General features: G+C 37.7%; 1 pseudogene; it reads left to right on the forward strand.

The window, feature by feature from the left end:
• LOC107550039 (neurexin-1a-like) overlaps positions 1-26,600 on the forward strand; it is a 116,525-nt pseudogene that overhangs the window by 71,885 nt on the left and 18,040 nt on the right.

Genomic DNA, 26,600 nt, shown 5'->3' on the forward strand with positions numbered 1-26,600 from the left:
ACTCTTTTAGGGGTTTATTTTACGATCTGTTGTCCTTCAAAGGGATAGTTGGCTCAAACATTTAATTATTTACTCATCTTCATGTCGTTCCATGCCTGCAAGACTTACGTTATTCTGGGAAACACAACATAAGATATGGAAACACTTTATTTCACAGTGTATAACAGTAAATTTGGCAACTGATCCTCAACAAAATCCATTATAAATTATAGTAAGTACATGTTGTAATTATCATTCAGTACTTATTTTTGTAATTACTCTTTAAAACGGACAACTTACAATTTAGGGTTACTCTTTATTTTAAGGTGTCCTTATTACACATTTAAGTAATGAGTAATATTAATTAACTATATGTACTTACTATATGGTTAGGGTTAGGACTAGGGTTTAGTTTATTGTTACTTGTATGTAATTATGCATAATTCATTGTTATTATAATAGTAAGTACATGTAACGTGTGACAAGGACACCTTAAAATAAAGTGTTACCAAAAATAACCGAAGATATTTTGGTTTTATTTGTCTATACAATTGACTGACTTCCACTGTATAGACAAAATAAGATGAGACATTCTTCAAAATATAATTTGTTGTTCACAAGAAGAAAGAAAGTCATAGATGTTTGGAAGGACATGAGGGTGAGTAAATGATGCTGAATTTTCATCTTTGGGTGAACTATCCCTTTAAATGCATGTATGAGTCAGATGTCAACTTGTATTTTTAAAAGTTGATTGCACTGATTTTAACTTTCAGTGCACTGTGCATTGCCCATTTGTGCACATAAATCTCTGCACAGCTTTATGCTTCCCTTCCCGGCAAATCCATTCACTCACCCACAGCTGCGAATTGTCGTCACACTGAGCGACAGATATGAGGCAGGCAGCCGTAGTGGTTCGCACGAAACAGATTTCAACGGAGTCGAAATCTCATCCCTATCCGCTTCACATCCATGATGGCCTGTGCGCATATGTGTGTGTGAAGTTCAACCATCTGAGCCCCGCTAATGAGCAGAGCTCTTTTCCCTGCATTTGGAACAAGCCCGTCAAGGGAGTCGTCACTAACCGGGCGTTAGCTTGCGCGAGAATCCGTGCACGCTTGTGAACATTTGTGTACCCGTGTAAGCGAATGTGCCTGCCCCGGAGGGGGTCAAGCCGATCGCTGACACGGTGTGAAACAGTCTCAATGAGATTCGTTCAAGGGGGCCGGCGAGAGCCCGCTGGTGAAAATCACACAGAGTGGAGCTAATGAGCACGGCTCTGCAAATATAGGAACATGCCAGGAAATAACCCAGCCCTTTTGAAACCACTCTCAGCACTTTAACTGGGGGGCCTCTTGCTCTTCTGAGAGCTCCGGCCTCCTCTGGGTTTTTTCCCCGTGCTGCTTCGCCATCCGTCTTATCTGCATCTGGAGCTCAGAAGCGCAGCAGTCACGCTCCGCCAAGAGAAGAGTGTTGAAGTGTGTCTCGCATCTCCCGAGGCTGTTATCTTGAGGTTGATGAGCTCTTTGCTCTGCGAACATTACCCTGACTGCACCTGCCACAATCAAAGCGCTTTCGCCCCGTTTTGCTATTGAAGTCACGCCTGATCAAAAGAGCTAGCGCGGTCCACCATTTAATGAGATCAACTCCATTAGTACCGTTTCTTTCTATCTCTCGATGCAAAAACCCGGAGAAACATCCCTGCAGGCTTTGAATCACAGTGACCCTGCTCACAGTAAGCTACCTGCCTCTGACACTGTAATTAGCTCCATCAGGCATTAGCATGCGTCTCGCTGAGCAGGAATAGCTGTCTGGTCCGTATCATGTTTGCCCACCTTTGGCAGAATAAATGCATGCAGAAGTAGGTGCTGGGCTGGGGGCCGTGGGGCTGGATTGATTGTCCGGTGTGTCGGCGGGTGAAGAGTGCGGCTGTAATCAGCTCAATCAGCTCCGGGCTCGGATGGGGGGGTTGCGTGCGTTGAGTGGTTGTAGCAAGAGCGACTCTGTTTAGCTCATGCTTCGGCAGACACAGGTGCTCCTGGTGACATCAGCGTAGCGAGGGTCACATAAGGGCTATAATTTAGCCAATCATGGACCGGCAGGGGCCGTCTGGCACTCTGATGGGTTCATCAAGATATTCCTGCGCTTCGTGTAATGGAGCAGAGCCGTGCATACGCACGCACACACATGCAAAATGGAAATACTTTTCCCACTTACTTTGATGTTCTTGTATTTAATATTCTGTTTCTCTCTCTTTCTTTCTCGTTCTGCAGCGGGAACCACATACATATTCGGACGTGATGGAGGGCTCATTGTGTACACATGGCCGCCCAACGACAGACCGAGCACACGAGCTGACCGACTGGCTGTCGGCTTTAGCACCCAGCAGAAGGATGCATTGCTGGTTAGGGTGGACAGCTCTTCCGGCCTGGGAGACTACCTGCAGCTTCAGATTGTAAGTCTTACACAAACACACACACACTTATTGTTGGGTTACAAACTTTGAGGCCACTAGTAAAAATACATCCTTTTTTCAAAGCATAATGGTGTGTTCAAACCAGACGCAAATGTAATTATTGTGCGAGTAGATGCATTTTAGATGAGAATAGAGGCGAATTCGTGCCGGGCGAAGCGAAGTGCGCGACGCGTTTGCAGGGAACACACGATATTCGCCTCAATCGCATCTTTCGCGCAAGTTCAAAAATTTCAACTGGAGCGGAAAATTTGTGTGACGATTTCTCGCGCAAGCCAATCAGCAAAGAACTTTTTGACACATCCAGTTGAATCAGACAATGGCAGCATTATTGTAGCAGTCAGTTATTATATAGATCTGGAGCATAGAAAACAATTAAAATCAGTTGTAGTGGTAGTTGTATTTTATTAGCATTGCTACAGAGATGCTGCTATCAATAATAAAAATAATAGTAATATCAGTGTATATATACAGTAGTAAAATGTAACACACACATTAATACAGGATCCTAACGTTATTCATCCTCCTCTGGATGGTGCTGTGAACCCAGACACGTCGGCGTTTGGCTTTCCATTGTATTTGGGACTTTTTGACAACAGGTACAAAACAGCGATTGTAGTTATCTCCACCATGGTTGATCGCTCTGTTTTTATTCGCACGAGTGACACGGAAAGCATCCCGCGAGTAATCTAGAGTGAGTGACGCGATGCGCATATTCGCTTCGCATCTGGTGTGAACACACCATAACAATTCAAGTGAAAATTTTATTTCAATCAATTATATGAATTTCAGATTTTCTTGGTATTTATTGCAACCCCCTTTCTCTTTAATGCAACAGCAACAAGCTGCATGAATTCCACAAGTTTGTGTCAAACCTGATGATCTTGTTATCTAGCATTATTTGAGAATTATTCAGTGAGTAGAAAGAACATCTGACCGACTGTGCAAAGAGTCGCATGATAGGTGCCACAAATATAGTCATTTAGACCAGAAACTGTTGCAGAATCTTGAATACACGTAAATAATTTTGGACTTGATACTAGAAATAACTAGTAAATGTAACAAATATTTGAAAAGAATCTGCAAGTACACATTGATTTGAACTTGGTGAGTGAGAGTATTTTCTTGTTAAATGTACTCCATTAAACTTTGTTTTATTTTCAACTCTGAATTTTGTTTACATCTTATGTCATGAAAATTTGGTGTTGAAATAGTTTTTACTTAAAAATTGTTACTAAATTTCACAAATAATTGCAACGATTCCGCAAATAACACATTGATTTAAACTTGAAATTTTGAAGCAGAAAGAGTGGGAGTATTGTCTTGTAAAATGTACTCCATTAATCTTTGTTTTATTTTTTACTCTGAATTTTTATTTATTTAACATTTTATGTCATGAAAATTTGGTGTCGATACATTTTTACTCAGAAATTGTTACTAAATTTCACAAATAATTACAATGGATCAGCAAATAACATATTGATTTAAACTTGGAATTTTGAGACAGGAACACTGAAGTAGCATTTTTTTGTAAAATGTACGCTAATCATTTTTTATTTTCAACTCTGAAATTTAGATTTTTCTCAAATCATTGATTTAAACGTGGAATTTTGAAGTAGACTAGAAAAATAGACTAGTGTGGTTCTTGTTCATTTCATGTCAAAATTTCTGTTTTGTTTTAAATGTTTCAAAATCTTAAATCTTTATTTCCAGGTTTAAATGAAAAAATCCCAGAATTTCAATATGGTCTCAGACTTTTGGTCTCAACTGTTTGAACTTGCTCAAACCTACACAGATTCCCCTGAGAATTCCTGCTGTTCATTCATTCTCACACAAATCCCAGAGTAGAAATTCACAGAAAATCATGCTCCCAACGAGCCCTGTGAATGATCATTAGGGTAATCATAGTGTTCTACGCCTCCTCCAGCATTCATTCTGGTCTGTTTTAGAAAGTTCCAGCGCCTTAGACCGCCCTCATGAATAAAATCTGTATAATGTTTAGAATAGAAGGCGCTACCAACGCTTGCTCAGAGGATGCTATTTGATAGAACCTGCATTTCCTATGACATGCTGTGCTGGAGGAGTGGGAGGTGGAGGAGGTGGAGGCAAGGGGGGCGGGAAAGTGTTTGGCACTGAGCTTCGAAGAGTTGTATGTGTTTTTATTTATTTATTTTTCCTGCGTTCTATTTTTTTTGACACCCACTCCTGCTGTAATCACAAACTTGATTCCCAGAAGAATCAGCGAGCTCTCTCAGGGGTGGCATCATGGCGTGACTGTTGCACGACTGCTTCAGCAAATGCGTTCCGAGCGCGGTGAGGTAATGATTTCTCCAGCTGAGCCCTGGAGTTTACGATTCGTGCTGGTGTCTATATATGACTTCAGCTTCAGTGCTGCAATGCCCCGATGTACGAAGTCACACTTTTATTTAAAGGGGTAGTTCACCTAAAAATGAAAACTCTGTCATTACTCGCCTTCATCTGATTTATCGTACCAAATCTGTACGATTTTCTCTCTTTTGTCCCCCCCTAACATAAGTAATTTTTTTAAAGAGTATGCTGACCATTCGGTTAAATAAAATAAAAGTAATTGAGAACTGAAAAAACAAATTAGTTTTGTCTATATATCTTTTTATGATTGTATAATCCTTTTGTGTTCATTTTGATGCTTAAAGGCTTCAGTCCCCATCATTTTTTAATTGCAGGGAAAAGTGTGACCTAGTGTTAATTTTGGCAGCCATTTTTAGTCTTAGTCCTGTTTCAAATGTGTTTTAGTTATTACTGTATCATATTTAGTTAACTTTGTCCTGTTTTTGTTCCATGAAATGTCTGAGCATTTTAGTCTAGTTTTAGTCAATGAAATCATATTTTCGTCATGTTGTATAATGGTTGAAATGATAAAATAATTTTTGCTCAAAATTATAATCGTAATGATTTTTCAGGTATTGCACTTTCACCAGTAAAGCACAAATCAATAGAATGCTGACTCATACACATGGTTTACCTCATCTAGTGTACTGATTTATTATATAAATTAATATCAAAGACTTATGCACGCTCTCTGTCTATATTATGAAAACTGGTAAAACAAAAAAAAGTGAAATTCCTAATAGTAATTCCAATAATTCAATTTTGCAATAGCCAAGGTTTCTCTATTAACTCTTTCCCCGCCAGCATTTTTTTTTAAAGTTGCCAGCCACCGCCAGTGATTTTAATTTTCACTCAAATTTGATGGCCTCCAGTATATTTTTCTGTATGAATTTTTGAATATGCAATACATCAAAATAAAGATCAAAGCCTCTACTTTTAAACAAAAAAAGTTTAAAAAAATATATAAAAAAAACAAGTCAGTTTTATTCTAGCTTAAGGCATTATTTTTTTTATCAACACTTGAATATAGATAGGTTTCATAAAAAAATGCAGAATTTTGAGTAAAAAGGTGAGAAAATCCAATTTTTATCAAAAACTACATCTGGATAATATTCAGTATGATTATCAAAGCATAAATCCAGTAAATCACTTCCATCAACACCTCCAAAGCTTGCACAGACATATACCACTTCCTGCATCAACATTTTACTCCGTAACATTATGCAGTTTTCATTTATATGCTGTCTATTGCTGATGATCACATTATTTTTCATATGCATCTGTTTACATAAGAGATCGCTCGTTTCTCCATCCTGTTCACGTCTGTTTTTGTTCGGGAGGTTTTGTACTGTTCAGAAGATGCGTAATTGCGCCCCCGAGTGTATAACAGTGAAAAGACGTAAAAAATGTGTCTTTGGCGGGGAAGCGTTTTCTTGTAAAAGACAAGATAACTCGTCAATGGCGGGGAAAGAGTTAAAACAACAGCGGTTGAGTATATGCATTTATTCAGCAACCGCAATCGCAAACATTATAGTCGAGATCTCATGACAGAACACAGACCGGCTGAATGACACTTTGATTTAGATCACTAAACTCCAGCTTGCTTGTCGCTGTTTTCAGATCATCGTCAGCGGCGCTTTCACAATGAAGAGCAAGCACCTGCGCATGGTTGCCAGATTGCAAAAAATAAATAAAACACTGGGCAGAAAACGTATCCTTGTCAAGTCAAGTCACCTTTATTTATATAGCACTTTTAACAATACAGATTGTGTCAAAGCAGCTTTACAGTATTAAATAGAAAAATAGTGTGTCAATGCAAAAGGATAATAGTAAACACTCAATTTTCAATTAAAGGCAGTTCATCATTGAATTCAGTGATGTCATCATCCAGCTAAGTTCAGTTTAAATAGTATCTGTTCTCTTGTAACAGAGAAGCTCTGATTCAGGGATTTGAGCTCTTGAAATCTGGCAACCGCACACATGAAAGCTCTCATAGTAGAGGCGTGTACAGCAGTCCTCAATAATATTTTGTCTCCCTTTTTAGACAAAAATAAAAAGAGATTTTGGTAAAGTTTTTATTTTTGTAATACATTTTAGTCTCGTCTTTTATCATCAACGAAATTGCATGTTGATATAGTCATAGTTATAATTTACTGACCTTATTGTCGTCTCGTCTTCATCTCGTTTTAGTCATGGGAAAAAAAATAGTCAACAAACATTTTTCGTCATAGTTTCTGTTAACGATAATAACACTAGTGCAAACCAGCATGTTTTTCAGAATTTCTGCTTTTGTGTTTCATGGAAGAAAAAAAAATCATCAATCAGAATTTTATTTCTAGTGAACTTTTTCTATTATAAAAGACATTTTCTACACCAAAAGCTTAAAGGGGTCATATGATGCTTTTTTAAAGATCATTATTTTGTGTATTTGGTGGAACAGAATATGTTGACATGCTTTAATGTTCAAAAAACACATTATTTTTCAAATACTGTACATTATTGTAGGTCCTCTATGCCCCGCCTCTCTCAAACGCTTAGTTTTCTACAAAGTCCCTCCTTCCGACAAGCGCAGTCTGCTCTGATTGGCCAGCTGACCCAGTGCATTGTGATTGGCCGAACACCGCAAGCACTCGTCGGAAATGTAACGCCCCTTACCATAATCGCGAGCTTCATCTTTCAAAATAAATGCACACACACACACACACGATGCGCAAAACTCCGCATTTGAACAGTCAATAGCAAATACTTAAACTAACAACAAAACAGTAGCTGATTCAGAAGTGCCAGATTGTCATAGCAAAGTCAGAATTACCTCCTCTCCTAGGTTCATGAAACGGTCGTCCATAAAATCCATTGCTGTTCTGTTGTAAGTAATCTTAAAGATTCCTAAATGCATCTACTTTCGGAAGGCCAAATAAAGTGCTTTTGCTTTCGTCTAGAAACACACAGCGTCTCTCTGACATGGCTGCTTCAACACTAACTGCGGTTACTGAAACCACGCCTTCTTTCTTTGCTTGAACATTTGGCGGCATTATGCTAATATTTCCACATAGTGAGGTAGACATGTGGGGGCTTGTTAGAACGAGCCGTTTTAGGGGGGCGTGGCAGAGTCTTAACTTTGATAAAGAATATCTCTTTGGTTTTGAGACTTATCTATGCACAATCAGCTTGTAACACTCCAAAGAGAAAGGAAAACTTGAAATCGCATCATATGACCCCTTTAAGCAGCAACAGGTTTAATTTGCATGCACGTACATGTGAACCCTGTGCCCTATGTAAATTTGCAGCACGTATATGTTGTTTCAGTATGTGTTATTGATCAGCAAAATCACACAAGCTCAGAGCGCGAGAATGATATCAGATGCCCAGTAGACTGTTGGTTATGATTTACCATCTCGTGTACTCAGAACATGGTGTTTCTCGCATCTCAGCTCAGATATTCGCTTGAGAATGGAAGGTGGTAGGTAGCAGTGATGTCTTCGTGAAATGCATCTTAAAATGAACTTGCAGGAGTTGCGTAAGCCCAAGATATGTAACACTTTACATAATGCCTGTAATTAAGATTATCACAGATTATATATTTCCATATATTGGCATGACAATTAATCAGGCATCCATGACTGATATATGGCTTTTTGGCATAGGGATGGCAGGGAATGTTTATGAGCAAATGAAAGGCCCTTAATGTCTTGATGCGATTAGTGGTGGATATCTAGGCTAATTCTAATGTGTGACTGGTGGAGTCTCTGCAGTGCTACGTCTGCCATTTTTGATGCTTGTTGGACTGATGACTGCTAAGCCAGCATAAAAGGTATTTACTAAATGAATCAGCCTTGTGTAGGAGGGTAAATTAGCTGTACCTACATCGTTAACCATCCATAAAGCAGTTGAAATCATTATAGCTATCCAGTACTGTTTTTACCCCATAATTAACAAGAGGAAAAAAGATTTTCCCTTCCATTTCCGTAAATTATATTTAGGCACTGACAAGATTAAGTATGTCAGTATTGACATTAATGGCGAGACTGTTCGGTGATGTAACGGAATGTTTTGATAAACCTGTCTGTAGGCTTGGAGGATATCATTATCCAGAGACTGCCTTTCTGAAAGTGAATTAACTTAGGATCATTGACCATATTAACGAGTGGCCCTTGATGTCCTGATTTTTCAAACAGACAGTGGCGCACCAAACCACCCCCCCACCCCCCGTTTCTGCTTATAACCCTAAACACTTGTGACAGAGTTCATTTAAATCTCATCATATCACCATCACTGGGGATTATCATTAGTCATCGTTCACCCCAAATCATTGAGCCACTTGCTCATGCAGAGAGAGAGAGAGAAATAACAAGATGGAGAGCGAGAACTGTAAGGAACGGTGAGACAGGCACTGTACAGAAAAAGAAAACATTGGTGCACATTCTTTCACTCAGCATAACGGCGCATTTTAAGGGGTAATGGCCTATTAAATAAATTTCTTCTGCTCAAGATGAGCTTGCCAGCTGCTCGAACCCATGGCCAAATGCCCTGTGGACCACCCGACTATTTGTGGCAGCCGTGCAAGCCGCCAAGCAGGACAGGAGCGAAGGAGAAATGGATGATGACTGTAAACGAGTCAAAGCCAAGTGATTATACCCCTGGGGTTTGGTGGGTTTCATTAGCACTTTCTGACCTCTCACACTCTCAATGCCAAAAGTGTGTGTGTGTGTGTGTGTGTGTGTGTGTGTGTGTGTGTGTGTGTGAGAGCGTGTGGGCAGTCTAATGAGCACATCAGTCCAATTGAAGAATGGTGATGATCACAGCTAACTCAGCAGTGAGAGGTACAGAGGTGTGAACAGTAGTACTGACAAGGGGATAGGGAATGTGTGTGTGAGAGAAGGAGAGAAAGGACGTGAAAGGAAACATCTTTCGGAGAGCACCTGTGCTGAGATGTCGGTGATAGCAGAACGGGTACATTGACCATGTTAAAGGGATAGTTCACTCAAAAATTGTTACTCACCCTATTTGTTTCAAACTCGTATGACTCATTCTTCCATGGTGCACAAAGTGTGACTTTTTGAAGAATAAAATGGAAGTGAATGGGGGAAAAAATAATGGGAAAAAACATATAAACATATAATATCACAGTCTTGATTGTAGTGGTGTCATTACCACTAAAGACATTTATGATGAGAGAACCAATAGTGTAATGCATCAATATGCCATTTTTGTAGTTCATGCAACTTCTTCATATGACACTACCATTCAAAAGTTTAGGTTCGGTATGATTTTTAATGTTGGCTGCATTTATTTAATCAGTAAAAACAGTAATATTTTGAAATATTATTTAAAAAAATTAAATATTTTCTATTTGAATATATTTTCAAATGTAATTTATTTCTGTAGTAGCAGAGCTGGATTTTCAGCAGCCATGACTCCAGTTTTCAGTGTCACACAATCCTTCAGAAATCATTCTAATATGCTGATGTGGTGCCCAAGAAACATTTATTATTATTATCAATGTTGAAAACAGTTGTGCTGCTTAATATTTTTTGTGGAAACTGTGATACATTTTTTTCAGGATTCTTTGATGAAAAAGAACAGCATTTATTATGTAGAAGTCTTTACTGTCGCTTTTGATTAATGTAATGTGTCCCTGCGTTTTGAATAAAAGACCCACATTTTTCAACGGTAGTGTATGTAGTCCATTTAACAAAAATCAATCTATTAACTTTCATAACTTAAATTTTAGACTTTCGTATGGCAAAACATATGTCAGCAGAAGACTATATATAATATAGAACACAATTCATATGGACCAGTTTCATGATAAGATTATGCTGTATTTTTGTTGTTGTAGAGCATTACAGATTCAGTTCCATTCACTTTGTATGAAAAAGATTAGCCAGGATATTATTCCAAAAAAATCACCCTTTGTGTTCCACTGAAAAAAGATCATTTCCATTTTTAGGTGAACTGTTCCTTTAAAATGGCAAAAATTTAACATGGATCCATATATATATATATATATATATATATATATATATATGAATCCTTTTTTCCCATATTTTATTGTACAGTATAATATGTTGTATATATTTTAGATGGATCCAGTCAAAGTGACTCAGGGCAGCCCGAGAGACTCATATGCTCACAAATGCACACACACTCACTCACATTTGGATGGAGGTGAAAGTGAAAGAGAGTGACAGATGCTGATTTTCTGCTTCACTTGTGTCTGAGTGGGCAGGACATACATGGTCAGACATGAGTGACGTGTGACATGGCTCTGAGTGGCAGCAAAGTGTCTGCTGACCTCATACCGTCAGTGCGGACTAAGCCTGTCTCCACCCAGCAGCTTAGATAGAAACGGCCAGTGCTTTGGAAAAATGCCATTTTGTATCTCTCAGTCGAAACTCAGCGACCCTTACTTCCTCTATCCACTTACCCGCATAATTTGAGTACAAGTCATTCATGCGCTCTGTCATTTTTACATACCGTCAAACTATATGCCAGGTCATTATGCAATTTACGAGTGGCGTGGAGAACAGTTTGACTGGCCACAGACGATTTAATGTTTGGTCTTCGTCAGCCATTTTTTCTTGAATAAGTGCGCCATATGGCAAACCATGCCTTTGCTATCTTTAGTATCTGAAAGGATAAGCAGACAGATGGCAGCAGAAGTAAAAACTGAATATTTAAATTTATTCATCAAAATAAAGGAGACAGGTGTTCTTTTAAACGCTCTCTTTGTGACAAACTCAGCCCACTCGTTCCTTTGCATTTGTTTGTTTTTTATGTTTACCACGCTTTTTTCTTCAGATTAGAGTCAATGCATGAAAGAACGTGTTACTATTGAAGCCCAGTGACGGGTTGACAAGGATCACTACAAAAATAGCAGCGCTCCAGTCTGCCTTGGATTTGTCGATTGTAATATGAAATGATATTGTCTGCGAGAGTTATTGCATTCAGGCCGGCGTTTGTATTTGTTTGCCTTTTTTTTCCTCAGCAGTAGGGAGACAATGTGCATGACTTCTTGGATATCTTCTGTAGACAACGCCCATGGAATGCATGTGGTTTTCAGGTTCGAGGGGAACTAGGACAGAGTGCTATTTTCAGTTTTTAGAGAACTTGGAAAATAATTCTCTGCTGCCAAAAAGATTCATGATCTCACCAGATCCGGTCCTTACCAGAAGATAAAGAGAGATTGCGAGAGCGAGCGAACACTAGCGCGAGAGAGAGAGAGAGACAGACACACACACACAAAGAAAGAGAGGAGAAGGAGGGGGTGAAACAACAAGAACTGCTTGCCAAAGTGGAATTATTCTGCGGACACAACAAATGTATCTGTTTCACCAAACCTGCAGTGCTCAAACATAAGGGCACATGCACTCTGGAGCGTGTCACACATGGTGTGATATTTTGATCTAATATCAAACACAAGTTATTTATGAGAGCGTATATTGCATGTCTGGGTGTTCTATCCAATTAAGCGCATTCCCTTGGTATTAGCTTGAGCATTACTGAGAGGCTCTTTATGTAAAGTGGCTGAGGTTTCCTGGATGCACCAGCTCATTTAAGCTGAATGCCATGGCAGATCGGCATCCCCGCTGTGGTACACACACTCCGTCATACTCCATAAGCTTCTGCCTGCACCTTTTCCTAAATAAGACACATCATTAGTGGCTCTTCTGTCCTCCAGGTTTCCGGAGCAACCGTCCCAGCCCTTTGTGTGTATGTGTGTGTCTGTTTGGCTCCTCTTGATGGAACGTTCTGCTTGTTACTAATATCACAATTATTCCATCGATTTATTTAGCGCTTAAAGGGATAGTTCACCCAAAAATTTAAAATCTGTCATCATTTACTCACTCTCATGTTGTTCCAAAATGTGCAGTTTTTTGTGCGGTATTTTGAAGTCAATGGGGGTGGTTTTGGACCCCATTTACATTTGTTATATAGGCAAAAACAGTTAAATCTCCAAAATATATTTTTTCACAGCTTGTGTTTCGCAGAGGAAAAAAGTCAAGTTTGGAAAGACAATTAGGGTGAGTAAATGATGATAGAGCTTCAATGTTGTGGTAAACCGCCACTTAAAGGCAAGATACCACTGGCAAAACCTTTTTTTTAAAGCACCGGTCAATTTTAAGATTGTGGGCTATTTGGCTACCACAACTTGTCTTCATTCCAAAATATATATATTTTCATCTGTAGATTTCACTTACAATACAGATCTTTAAAGGTTTTTTTCTCAATCACAAAGCCAGAAATCTCACCTTTAGTAGTGCTTACATATACCAAACTTTCCCGTTTTATTCCTATCAATATTATGAAGGTTTTTACAGAGGGGTTTGTTCATATATCATTTGCCTGTTTTATATAACATTTCATTCCTGGTCAAAAATATTTTTTTCTGGCTGTTTACAGTATTTTCAGAGTGATGAAAATATTCAAAACCCCCTCTGTGAGAACATTTAACTCCAATATATCAACAAAACAAGACTTTTGAACCTGGCTTTATCCAATATTCAGATTTGTGCATTTTTAATTAGGTAATGCCTCATTTGCATATTTAAACAACATTTTAGAAAACGTGCCATACAAAATGTATTCACTTAATGTACTATGAATATGCAAATTGGGGTATGGTGATGATTATGAGTTTTTTTTCTCACCTGTAGTGTCTTGTATTAAGAAATAAATAAATATTTGGTAACGAGAAACCTACAGCTCTAAACTACATATTCTACATATTGAAGTTCAAAACAACTGAATTATTTTTGTGTGTGGCAAGAGGAGGTCGTTGCAATTCCAGAGTAGATGAAATGCTCTGTCAATCAGGATGGCACCTTGGTTGTCATCTAATTGCCTACAAGAAACGAGAGAACCCTAGAGAACAGTGTTGCTATAACAACCCCCATTGAGTCTAATGAGAATCCAGTTGTATTAGTTCTTTATATTTAGAGCAGCACTGCAGGCCTCGGTGGAAAGGTGACATGAAGCTTAAGACGGACAGGAACAGCCGAGACCCAGCCGTGTGGAACCAGGCCCTCCTTTTAAATGACACCCCATCCTTCGCTCGCTTTAGGGATCATTTAACGAACACAGAATCCTGAGCACAGCACCCAAAACATTTGTTATTCTGTGATAATCTGGGATTTGGTGTCACGGCTCAATTTTGCTCTCCCCTCCCATATGTTTAGCCCCTGAGGCATTCATAATAGAGCCACCTTCTCTTTTTTTTTTACAGAAAATTATACGAAACTGGGACATTATCACACCTGGGACTGAATGTAGGACGTAGGGTGTCTCTCTTAAACTATGCCCACTTTAAGTTGCAGGAAGAAGCCCCCTGCAAAAGTCTGAGCCCCCTCTTCCAACTTCAAAAATGCTTACGGACTTCCAGAACTGGGTACTGATTACATCTATTCTGGATTACGTAATCAGATTCCAAAAATTAAGTATTTGTAATTAGATTAAATTACATTTTAAAATACTCGTAATCAGACTACAGTTACTTTTTTATGGATTACATGATTACATGCCATGATTCTCCCTTATTCCTCTTTTTCATATTTAAAATTTTCCTTTCTAAAATAGCCTACCACTTCTATACATTCAGAATGTCTTCCAGTTTTGTGGACATTTACAGAGAGCAGTCATTAGTCCAGTGGCGATGCAGCATTTGACCTCTGGATTTACAAAAATCATTTCAACATTCCATCAACTAGTGATAAACACACTAATTTATTTAAATGATCAATTAGTCAGTTATTTTACCATGTATTACTTTGGATGGCGTTTGTCTTTCAAACACATTAAAATGCACAAATTCACCAAATTTACTGTCTTCTGATCCTCTTTTACCTAATATATTTTTATTGAAAGTACCCCTGAGATTTTAAAATAAATATTTTAATAATAAAAAATATCACATTTGCATGTTCATGCTTCTGTGACGTGTCACATGACATGCAGATAAACAAATCAAATATTTACGTTTTTTGAGTGAGTGTTATATTTTGATTAATTTTAAAATTATTTATTTTAATGTAACATTCTTATGATTTGTGACCCTGGACCACAAAACCAGTCTTAAGTCGCTGGGGTATATTTGTAGCAATAGCCAGCAATACATTGTATGGGTCAAAATTATAGATTTTTCTTTTATGCCAAAAATCAATAGGATATTAATTAAAAATCATATTCCATGAAGATATTTTGTAACTTTTCTACTGTAAATATATCAAAACTTCATTTTTGATTAGTAATATGCAATGCTAAGAACTTCATTTGGACAACTTTAAAGGCGATTTTCGCAGTATTTAATCATTAGGATATTAAGTAAAGATCATATTCCATGAAGATATTTTGTACATTTTCTACAGTAAATATAACAAAACTTAATTTTTGATTAGTAATATACATTGCTAAGAACTTCATTTGGACAACTTTAAAGGCGATTTTCGCAGTATTTAATCATTAGGATATTAAGTAAAGATCATATTCCGTGAAGATATTTTGTACATTTTCTACAGTAAATATAACAAAACTTAATTTTTGATTAGTAATATACATTGCTAAGAACTTCATTTGGACAACTTTAAAGGCGATTTTCTCAATATTTAGATTTTTTTGCACCCTCAGATTCCAGATTTACAAATTGTTGTATCTCAGCCAAATATTGTCCTATCCTAACAAATCAATGAAAAGCTTATTTATTCAGCTTTCTGACAATGTATAGATCTCAGTTTCAAAAAATTGACCCTTATGACTGGTTTTGTGGTCCAGGGTCACATTTAATCAAGTATTAGCTTTTCATTAAACTCATAAACCCCCTGCAGATCATTCATAAACCCAGTTTGGGAAACCTTGACATAATGTAATGTTTAATAAACTTTGTATTGTTGATAACAACAAATGGAATATATTTTCTTACTCTTTGTATTTTTATGTCAATATGGTATAGGATTATCCTATTTAAATCAATGTGAAAAACGAGATAGGTCAAAAGTAATCTTAAAGTAATTTAAAAGTAGTCTGATTACATTACCTAAAATGTGTAATGTAATGGATTACGTTACTAACTAAAATTTTTTGTCATGTAATTTGAAATCAGTAACGGATTACAATTTGTAAGAAATCTACCCAGCTCTGCGGACTTCATGTCCATGTTCCCCCTAGCCAGGATGTGGTTGATTCAACGCTGTCATTTCCGAGTTCTCAAAAGGCCTGCCACCCTTGGTGTTGGTCCCAGCCGCCTCATCCCGAATGAAGGATGAGGTCAGCTACCCGAAGGAACGGCCTGGACGGAAGGGTGAAAGAGAGGTCGTTCTTCAATTAGAGGAGGGCGTGGCGTGTCACAGACCACTGGAGTGCGGACCAAAATCTCACATCACTTCTCTGACCACAAAGCTGAAAAGATGTGCAGGGAGTGAGAGATTGGCCCTGGAGAAATGCTGTTAGAGAGCACAGAGGAGGGTGAAGGAGACGCTGCCCCATTGTTCCCGTTGATGGGAAGAGGATAGGGCTAACGGGCAGAGTCTGTCTTCATTATAGGGTATGAGAGGCGGAAGGAACATCCAGCTTTGGCCCAGCTGGAGATGACAACATGGGGCGTGTGTGTGAGTGTGTGTGTGTGTCAGAAAAAGAGAGCTTGTGAGTATCCAGACAAAAACACACATCTCCTGGGAGGGTATAATGAAGTCTGGTGTTGCGATTTGTCCTCTGCTTGCTCTCTTGCTGCAGTTAGGTGTGAATTAGGGGAATTCACGAAGGGATCTTCTCATACGCACCCCGTACATTTCGAAATGCCACATGTAGCTTTTGCAATCAGCAACAAATCAATCGAAAGGACCGCACGTTCCCACAGCAGCCTATTTTGGTGTTTTTTAAACTAATGGCCTCCATCTGTTGTAAATATGTCAAATAACAATTTTCACGATTGCTTGCACTCATGTGCAGGCTTGTAATAGCGTTCCTAACAAGTTTGCAACAAGTTTTTAGTTAACTAAGTAGTGCATGTGGGCACGCAGGTCATCAAGGAGAGCACAGAGTGGGCATAGTTAGTGTTTTATATAAGAAGAGCAGCAAGTGGATCGAGCGAGTATTATTAGCATGTGCTTTCATGAGAAGAGATTGTTTGCACATGAATACGTTTTATTGTAATTATCAAAAGACAATCCCACCCACTGAGCTGCATCAAATAGGAAACCATTAAGGATTGAGGCCATCTAGTGGTGTGGATGTGAACCACACAGAGTGATTTCACTCTCACTGCTCGCATTAATAAGACAGAAACATGCATTGATGAGAATTTACACTGAAAATGACAAGCAGCGCATCAGAATATACAGATTAGATTCCGTTTCACTGAGACTGTCACACATTATTCTGTATGACCAGCATATTGCCTTGAGGCACTGATTTCAAGGGGGAAAATCTTATAAGGTTTTTTTTTTTTCCTGTGATTTCCTGTGATTCGATTATGTTATCTGCCTGCAGGCTTGTTGAGAAACTTTTGAACATGAACGGGAATGAAAAAGTAGTATTATTTAGTTTACAAGGCTTAATGTGTGGCACAGTACATTTTATTTTGACATCTGCAGCAGTCGTGCCACCCCCTTTAAAATTACGGATTGCTGCTGGTAATATTGTTTTGCCATAAATGTAGCATGTGAGTTTATGTCTTTCCATCTGCATTGTATTATATACTGGGTTGTTTAATTGAACATTGTACAAAGCATCAGCTATAGTATGTCTCTCATATCACTCAGCATTTTCTTTCTTGTAATTGAATAATTTCAGCTGCAATCAATATCTCATGTCCATTTATTTCTTTAATTGGTAAGTAATCATGTAATGAGCAGGATGGTGTACAGTCAACCGGTCATTAATCCAAAATAAACTACTTTAGGGTGATACGAGACCTCCCGCTGTATGATGGTGTCCTGATCAACCTGTCAGGATTTATTTTGCCATAATAACTGGCTGACTGTACATTATCACTTACATATCACATTGCAAATGCAATAATACACACTGAATTTGATTTCATGTAATATTTACTAAATGTCTGAACTAAAACCGTAGTATTCTCTCTATATACACGGACATAACAAATATATCCCCACTAATTATTATCAAAAGAAAATCGCAAAACTGCTAAAATGGAGAAAAATACTTGCCGGTTTCTTTATTACTATCCATTTCCTTCATGTAATAGGCTGATTAAAACATAAATTATAGATATTTTTGTTATTAAATATGAATGCCGCTTTTTGCTGGCGAATTAAAGCGATGGTAAATCTTTCTGAGGCATTGTGCTGTCAGGAGAAATTGTGCACAGGCTGATAAACTATCACCTTGTTTGGTCCTCAATAAATTCGGTACATCTGTTATTCTGCCAGTTAAGATGGAGTATAGCTGCCTCTCTATGAGAGCCTTTATTAATAATCAAAAATTGTCTTCCGCGAGGTTGCTAAGACAGAGTGATGATCATTAAATGTGATGTTCATATGCTAAAATAAGCCAGTGCATATAACCTGACCGCTTTATGTTGGCGGAGTGAATCAGAACAGAATGACTATGATATAATCTTAAAGTCCTCTTCCTTTATCTCCCTCCCTCTTTCTTTCTTTTTTTCCCTTTTCTCTCTCTATCTTTACAGGAAAGAGGCAATATCAAAGTGGTGTTCAATGTGGGCACCGATGACATAAACATTGAAGAAACCTCAAAGTTTGTAAATGATGGAAAGTACCACATAGTTCGCTTTACGAGAAGTGGTGGTAACGCCACCTTGCAGGTGGATGATCTGCCAGTCATTGAGCGCTACCCAACAGGTAAGAGCCCTCAGCCTTTATACGCATGTTCACATATACACACACACACACACACAATCTCAGCTATTCACAATGGGAACAATAAAAGGCTGGCAGAGCTCAAGAAAAAGAGTCTGAATCACAGGGTTAAGGACAAAATGCCTTTGTCTGTGATTGTGGTTTCTCACAGTTAAAAAAAAAGGTAACCCTGGTATCCTTTCCAAATGTCAGCAGAGATGATTGCTCTTGGGGCTTTAGAAGGCTGAAAATGTCAGAGCCAGGGTTATCAAATTCACCAGCCTCTCAGTCACCTGAAAAGCCCTGACAAAAGCTTGACAAGAGATCAGAGATGAGAAATAATCCCATTGCTCTCGTTTGTCAATCACGATGAAAAGGAGGCGGCTGTATTAGTCTTTTAATTTGTATTTTACTTCAAGCTCTTCTTAAACCATCTCTTCCATTACAGAGATTATTTGCTTTCGATCATTGCAAACGTCTTTCTTCTTGGGAGCAGACGTGATAGATTGTTGACGGTAAATGTTGAGTGTTCGACGACTGAAGTGGTAATGAAGCTCGGGAGAATCTCATGCATCCCATAAGTGCTACGTTGTCATCCGTTGCTCATCATTGCGTTCAATACGGCTTGTCATTAAATTCAAACTGTGCTGGGAAAATGCAAATGTATACTCGTGAGACACACTAGATTCAGCTGTAGATACACTGGTTGCATAGAATTGCATTTTGTATTATTTAATTTGGAGAAGAGTAAGAATCTTAACAGGATTATCCAAATCCAAGAGTTGACATTTTGTATTTACAACAGCTTAGGCAAACTAGGACATACGCTGAAACAAAATATCATAGAAACAGACGTAAGTTCTTGGAAACAGGACTATAAAGAATACAGAGGGATAGAAATAGAAACAGACACGGAGAGAGAGGTACTGTTTTTCCTCGTCGAGGCCCTCTCATTGTTTTAGTGTAAACAAACAACCCAAATACCAGCAGTACTTTCATTTGGAGTGGAAGACAATTGCTTGTTAAAATGGAGCCATTGTAATGTGCCATTTTCTCTCAGCTTCCTGTTTTTACATTGTGTCTGTGGATTTAGGGAGCGGTGCGCTTGTGATTGCCTGAATACTAATGCATCTTATGTCCGTGGCAGAATGGAAGAAACTTTTCCACTGAAATATAAAAAAAAAAAAAATTAGTCATGACCGCTTCATTTTAATCAGCGCTTGATTGACTCTGCTCTGCGTTAGACGAGATAAATGCATTGAATTTAAATTGACAACGAGGGAGAACAAAATGGGGAGCTTGTTTATCTTGAACAATTAGTTCTGTAACTAGTATAGCATTAGCATACAAAGAAAGCATGCAATTTTTCCTCCCACTCTGTCATTCTTTCACTTAACCGATTGTATTGTAATGCAATTGTATTGTAGTAATAACACATAGCAATAACGGATGTATTAAACTAAGAAATTGAATTTTCAATGTGAAACACTTATTCAACTCCCTACTCAATTCATCTCCCTGAAGTCTTGTCCGTTTTACTTTTTTTATTTAATGAAATCAAATTAAAATAAACCTTCAATCAAAATAGCATCTAAATGTCACTAAATGTACATCAGGAGTGTTTTGCATTGCATTTTATATTGTTATTTTAGTAGCACGGGGAGCTCTTTGTTCTGACACTGACTGGGAGGACAGATGACACTTGAAGCAATATTTCACCAAAAAATTTTATATTATGCCAGCAAGCTTTTTCTTCTGTAGAACTCAGTTTTTTGTTTTTGTTTTTGGATGAATTTGGCTGTTTTTATATTAAATGGAAACCAAAACAACACAGGATCCTACTTACCTTCATTGTACAAAAAATATATTTTAATTAAAAAAAGAAAATATCTTTTGTGTTCAGCAAAAGTCATACAGGTTTGGGACGACATGAGGGTGAGTAGATGATGGCACAATATTCATTTTTAGGTGAATTATCCCTTTAATGTAATAATGTTTCTTACTGACTGTTAAGGGAAGGATTGAGAGTGAAACAAACTGCAGTTGCTGTTTTCAGCGAACATGTTGGAAAGATTTTTAAGAGTTCTGACAGCTCAGGTAATCACAGGTTTTTAAAGGCACTTTGATGAAAGGTGAGGGGTGAAACCCCCTGTATACCATTTAAAATCACCTATGCTTTATGTCCATTTGTAGACATTTTAAATGGACGCAAGCACTTAAGTAGACCTTTTTCATAAAAAAAAAATGGAATGATCCTGTAATGTTCCTGACAAAATTACCGCCACACAGCTGCTGCTGGGCACAAAATGGCCACAGCATGAGGTTTGGACTGGCGGAGGGATAAATTGAGGTGTTGTTGCGGTCCTTGAAAATCACTGTGTATTGCATAACAATACAAATGGATGCAGAACAGATATAAAAGCACATAAATGTTTTTTTGGATTGTTTAGATGCCTAGTGTCTAAAAAAAGTTTAATAATAAAAGTGTCTTAATATTTACAAAGGTAGTGTTCAGACTGTTAGCATGCTAAGCTAACTAGGCAGTCATTTTCACTTTACCCGAGAGGCCCTCAGGCAACTGTCCCCTCATGTAAACAGAACATGACCACTGCGTGCGTGCGTGTGTGTGTGTGAGTGGGTGGGTGGGTGTGCGTGTGTGTTTATGTGCATTCAAGCGATCATGCTCACAACTTGCCCTTAGTCATCCAGTCCATCCCGCTTCAAGAGTTCCTATTGCTTTTTTCCCCTTCTTGTCTTGTTTCTTTTAAGCTATGATTTGAGACAAATTACTCCTTTCACTCTTGATTACTCTAGGTAAAGTGCACAAGTGGACATAAATCACAGTTAGACCCGACTGCACATGGTAGGAGGGAGAAAATGACAATTAAAGAAGGGGAAAAAATACAAATGAAAGAAAGTAAAAGGAAAGGGGGACTCGTTGTAATGGACTGAGTTTCAAACTTCTTTCCGCTCTCACAGCAGAATATTGGCGCTCTCAACCTCAAGTCAAATACTCCATCTGTCCTTACGTGCAGCCCTGCGGAAGCCTTATTTCCCTGTCCGCAGGTGTTCTTCTGCAATCACCTATCAAAAACAGTATTGTACTGTGTTTGAGAAGCAATTTAGTCATGTCATTTCAGTGTCAGATACAGAATAAAGAGCTTTACCTCAAAAGTGCAGTCGACTAGAGCAGCCATACTCATGTGAGGTGGTATAAGCTTAAATTTGGTGCTTTAAAGGAATAATTTTCCAAAATTTCTCACCTTGCTTTGTCATTTCAAACCTGTATGATGTTCGTTCTTCTGCAGAACACAAAAGGAAGTTGTTTGATTCATGTCTTTGCTGCTATTTTCCACATAAATAAAGTGAATAAAGATCTAGTTCAGATAACAAGATGACAAAAAATGGTTCATATTCACTTTCATTACTTGAAAAAGAGCATCCAATATATTTTTACAAGATTTTCCTTTTGTGTTCCACTGACGAAAGAAAGTCATACACTGTAAAAAGTCATTAGTTGAACTTACTAGGAAAACCTGTGGAAACTGATTGCCTCAAATTTCTCAAGATTTTTTTAAAAAGACATTCAATCTGAACAGTATGCCAGCTATACAATAATCTATTCTGAAACTGCTGCTTTGACATTTGAAAAGTGTAAAAAAAAACAAAAAAAAAACAACAACAGCATTTTGGTTCAATACTGACATATATATTCTCTTTTGTGTGATTTCTAAAGACTGACCACAAAACCATGATCAAGAGAGCACCCTCATAGGCCATGTCTTAAACGAGTGGTTTTCACGTTTCTATCACTCATATATTAGACTCTTTGATTTTGTTCTCTTGCTTATCTGATTTCTTTATTTCTTTCAAACCTCCTTTTTGATTTTTATATTTCTTTCACTTACACTCTTAAAAATAAAGGTGCTTCAAAAGGTTCTTCAAGCGATGCCATAGAAGAACCATTTTTAGTTCCACAAAGAACCATTCAGTCATATAACTTTTTATAATCTCAAGAACCTTTATTCGCCACAAAGAACCTTTTGTGAAACAGAAAGGTTCTTCAGATGTTAAAGGTTCTTTATGGAACCATTTAGACAAAAAGGTTCTTCTATGGCATCGTGAAGCACCTTTATTTTTAAGAGTGTACTTACTTTTATTCTTTTCTGTCCGTCCTTTCTGACTTCTTTCCTCTTTGTGTTGTTTCCTTTACTCTTCCTTCATCTAAATTGTCAGACTCCTTGTTACCTAATTTCTATTTTCTTTCTTCAAAAACTAATAAAATCTGCCTTTTCTTTTCCTCAAAAACGATAGCACACACTGTGACAATATAGTTTATAAGTAGATCACCAAAAACTTACCTAATCTTGCAGCCACATTTCAAACACGATCTGACTCTGAAGTTCAGTTAGTTGTCTTCTTCTGGTGATGTTTTGTTTAAACCAACCTTCCGCCACCTACTGGTCTAGAGTTATTAGGGCACATAGTGGGATTTAATCCAACAAACTAGATGCTCTTAAGTACTGGTTACTAAAGTTGTTTAGTTTAACTATTGCATCCACCTGAAAGTTCACATAACACAGTGTAATTAAGTAAATTCAACAAATTTGTAAAAATCTGTTATGTTTACTCGCTTTTCTTAAGTAGATTCAGTGATTACTTTTTACAGTGTACAGGTTTGATGATAGAATTCTCAATTCTGTCAGTGTGTGTGCATATGTATAGGAAACGAAAACACATTAGAAGGGAAATTTGCTAGTAATTCTCACAATGAATTTCTCACATCATAGCCTTCGGGCTGACTTTCTACTCTACTCTTGTTACGTCTCGTTGAGGAAACATTTTCATACATATATTTAAATCAAACTTTAATCGCATATAGAGATAGCGAGACTCGTTTTTGATTGACAAATAACAAGTTAATGGCTCATAGAGTAAAAATTGTGAGGCGTAATTATACTCTTTGGGAATCTGAGCAAGTCAGGTTCATGTTGAATTTTCCAGCGAAGTCAGGAGTGGTAATTATGTGTGGGCCGTAATGGGAGTGAAATAAATGTTTTCAAATAATCTCAATTCAATAGAGCTACCGTAGCTGGCTCAACCTGGACATGTAGCGTAAATATCTGCATTTAAGCACAGCTTCTGCTTGAGATCACGTGGCGCTCACCGTAGGGAACGAGCGCCTAAATGTTTGCATATAGACATCTCTGAGGTCCAAGCTTTTGTCAGAGCAATTTCAAATTCACATGGGGAACATGAACTGATCTTACATGCATTACTGATGAACTGATAATCTTCTTGTTGCTTTAATCCTTTGAGTGTTTTTTCTGCTACTTTGATGTTGTTAAATGTATTGTGATCTGATAATGTGAGATTTATCATATCAAAAATGACTGAAAATACCTTAGATTAGATAGCAAATGTGAAGCTAAAATCAAATTGGTTGCAAAACGCTGGAATGTACTGTAATGTCAATATTTAGATTAAAATGAGCTAGTTTTCATGTATAACTAGATGAAAAATCTGCTAAAAAGATTTAAAAGATTACTATTTTGTAAATGTATTATGTAAAGGAGTGATATTGTGTATAAACGTGATGGAGTTTGGTTGGTTTCTCTTAACACAAGAAGAGTAGGTGCATATTTAACATAGTGCTTCTATTAAAATAGGGTTAATTTGTTTGCTTAAATTTTAATTGAGTGAAAAGCTTCATCATTCTTATGTATGCAACCTTGGTGTTCCAAATAAAAAAAAAATGAAAGAAAGAAAATAAGAGGAAAAAAAGAAGAAAAAAACAGACAGTTAAGGCATATGTTTCACTGTAGGTTTTAATCTTTGACCTTTCAGATTTTTAACAATGAAATGTCTCTTTAAACTTTAAAGGCAACATTGATAACGAACGCCTGGCGATTGCTAGACAGCGAATCCCATATCGGCTTGGTCGAGTAGTTGACGAATGGCTACTCGACAAAGGTAAAAACACTGATTAAAACTTTAAATAAAAGATAATTTGATCATAAGCAAGTGATATTTTGCATAGCAAATAAACCATCTAAAACATAAATCCCCTGTATAACCAAGTTTAAAAATTAAACAAATGTAGTTTGTAATATATGCACTGTACAGTTCAATAATGTGTTGTTATACTGTACTTGTAAACCTGTCAGAGGTTAAAGGGACTGGTAATATACTGATAACTGAAGTTAGTTTAATCTTTAACAAAATATGTTTACATCATTAAAATACCTATTTAAATAATGTTATTTTGCAGCTGTAATAATCTAAATGACTAATTAAAGTACATGTCCACAGTGGAAATTATTTGAATTCATAGTGATGTACACACACTATTTAATTTATATATGCATATCTTCTTGTCATGCTAAACATATTTCTTTTGGAAGCTGCTAAAGTGCACAGTTAAAATCTCAAAGCAAATGTCTCTTAAATAGCTTCAATGATTATTGGCATCAGATATGAAGTCCCTTTAACAAGCAAGTTAAACACACAAGAAGGGAAAAGACTTGAATGCATGCTGCAATGTATGTAACAAATTGAATCGTTCAAAGTTATTTGTTTTCAAGTTTGCTTGTTTCCTTGCTTTCCCTTTTCAATGGAATTATAACCATGATGAATCATTTGTAATGTGTCATGTAGCTGTAAAGCCATTCTCACATAAACCTTATTTCAATCTAATTAATTTTAATTGCCATTGCCCTTGCTGAAAGGCAATCTCAATCAAATTTACTAGACCTGTGCATACAGGCTTTGTTATTTGCAATAAACTGTTGTATTTAAGGATTAACAGTAATTTTCTCACACAAAAAAGGGGGACATTTGTACTTTCTACAGATGAAGAATATTTTTGTCTCTCATCTTATTTGATTGTCCTTTTAGCAAAGTCCCATTGATTTTTTTTGGGACCCAGCTTTCTCATCCCCTTCATTTATTTACTTTTGTGCCAACAGCAGCCATTAAATTACAATCGATAAATTACCAGTGTTGCTGTTAGCATTATAGTGTAATTTATTGCTTCATGATCCCCAGGGAAAATAAGGTTACGGTTGTTGTGTGTTTTACCATCAGGACCATCAGTTTGTTTTTCTCGTGTGTGTGTGTGTGTGTGCGTGTCTATGTATGTTAGCGTGTGCATGTGTATGTGTGCGTCTCTATGGCGTGGGGGAGCGGGCCGTTGAACACTCTTGTATTTTCTGTAACGTTCTTCCCCGGCAGGTCGGCAGCTCACCATCTTCAACAGTCAGACTACCATAAAGATCGGAGGCTGGGAGAAGGGCAGTCGGCCCTTCCAGGGCCAGCTCTCAGGGCTTTACTACAATGGCCTAAAAGTGCTCAACATGGCCGCCGAGGGCGACCCCAACATACGCGTGGAGGGTAGCGCCCGGCTGGTGGGAGATATGCCCTCTTCTTCTATTACTCCCCAGTCCAGCGCCTCTGCCACGGGCAACCGCTCAGAAACGTCGCCCTCCATCACCGACATCACCACTACGACCGCATCCAACCGCCAGGGCAAGCAGACGACAACTCCACAGGTCAGCGGCCACTTTAATCTACTTCACTATTCTGTGAAAGCTGATGCTGGTGTTCGATCTATTTTTGTTCTTCCTTGTCAGATTGGGACATGAATTGGAAAACACTAGGGTTTTGCATTCATGAAAAACTTGGAATAAACAGGGAATTTTACAGATGCACTCAGTGATTGTTGTACATTTATGGCAGTTATTTTGGATTTATCATGCAATGACGAAAGTTTTGCATTACCGCTGCCGTTATGAAAGCGTACTGTTTACTGTCAGATGTTTCATTTATTCCCCATGAGGCATCCTGCTTCATTTTAAATAAAGCAGCTTTTAATAGGTTACTAGTATTATTATTAACATTATTATGTCTTGATCCCATGTGAGTGCCCATGATGTTATTATATATGTTTACATAAACATTTTTCCAAAGTA

The sequence above is a fragment of the Sinocyclocheilus grahami genome, unplaced genomic scaffold (genome assembly GCF_001515645.1).
Source record: "Sinocyclocheilus grahami isolate Dianchi unplaced genomic scaffold, SAMN03320097.WGS_v1.1 scaffold386.1, whole genome shotgun sequence".
Lineage (NCBI taxonomy): Eukaryota > Metazoa > Chordata > Actinopteri > Cypriniformes > Cyprinidae > Sinocyclocheilus > Sinocyclocheilus grahami.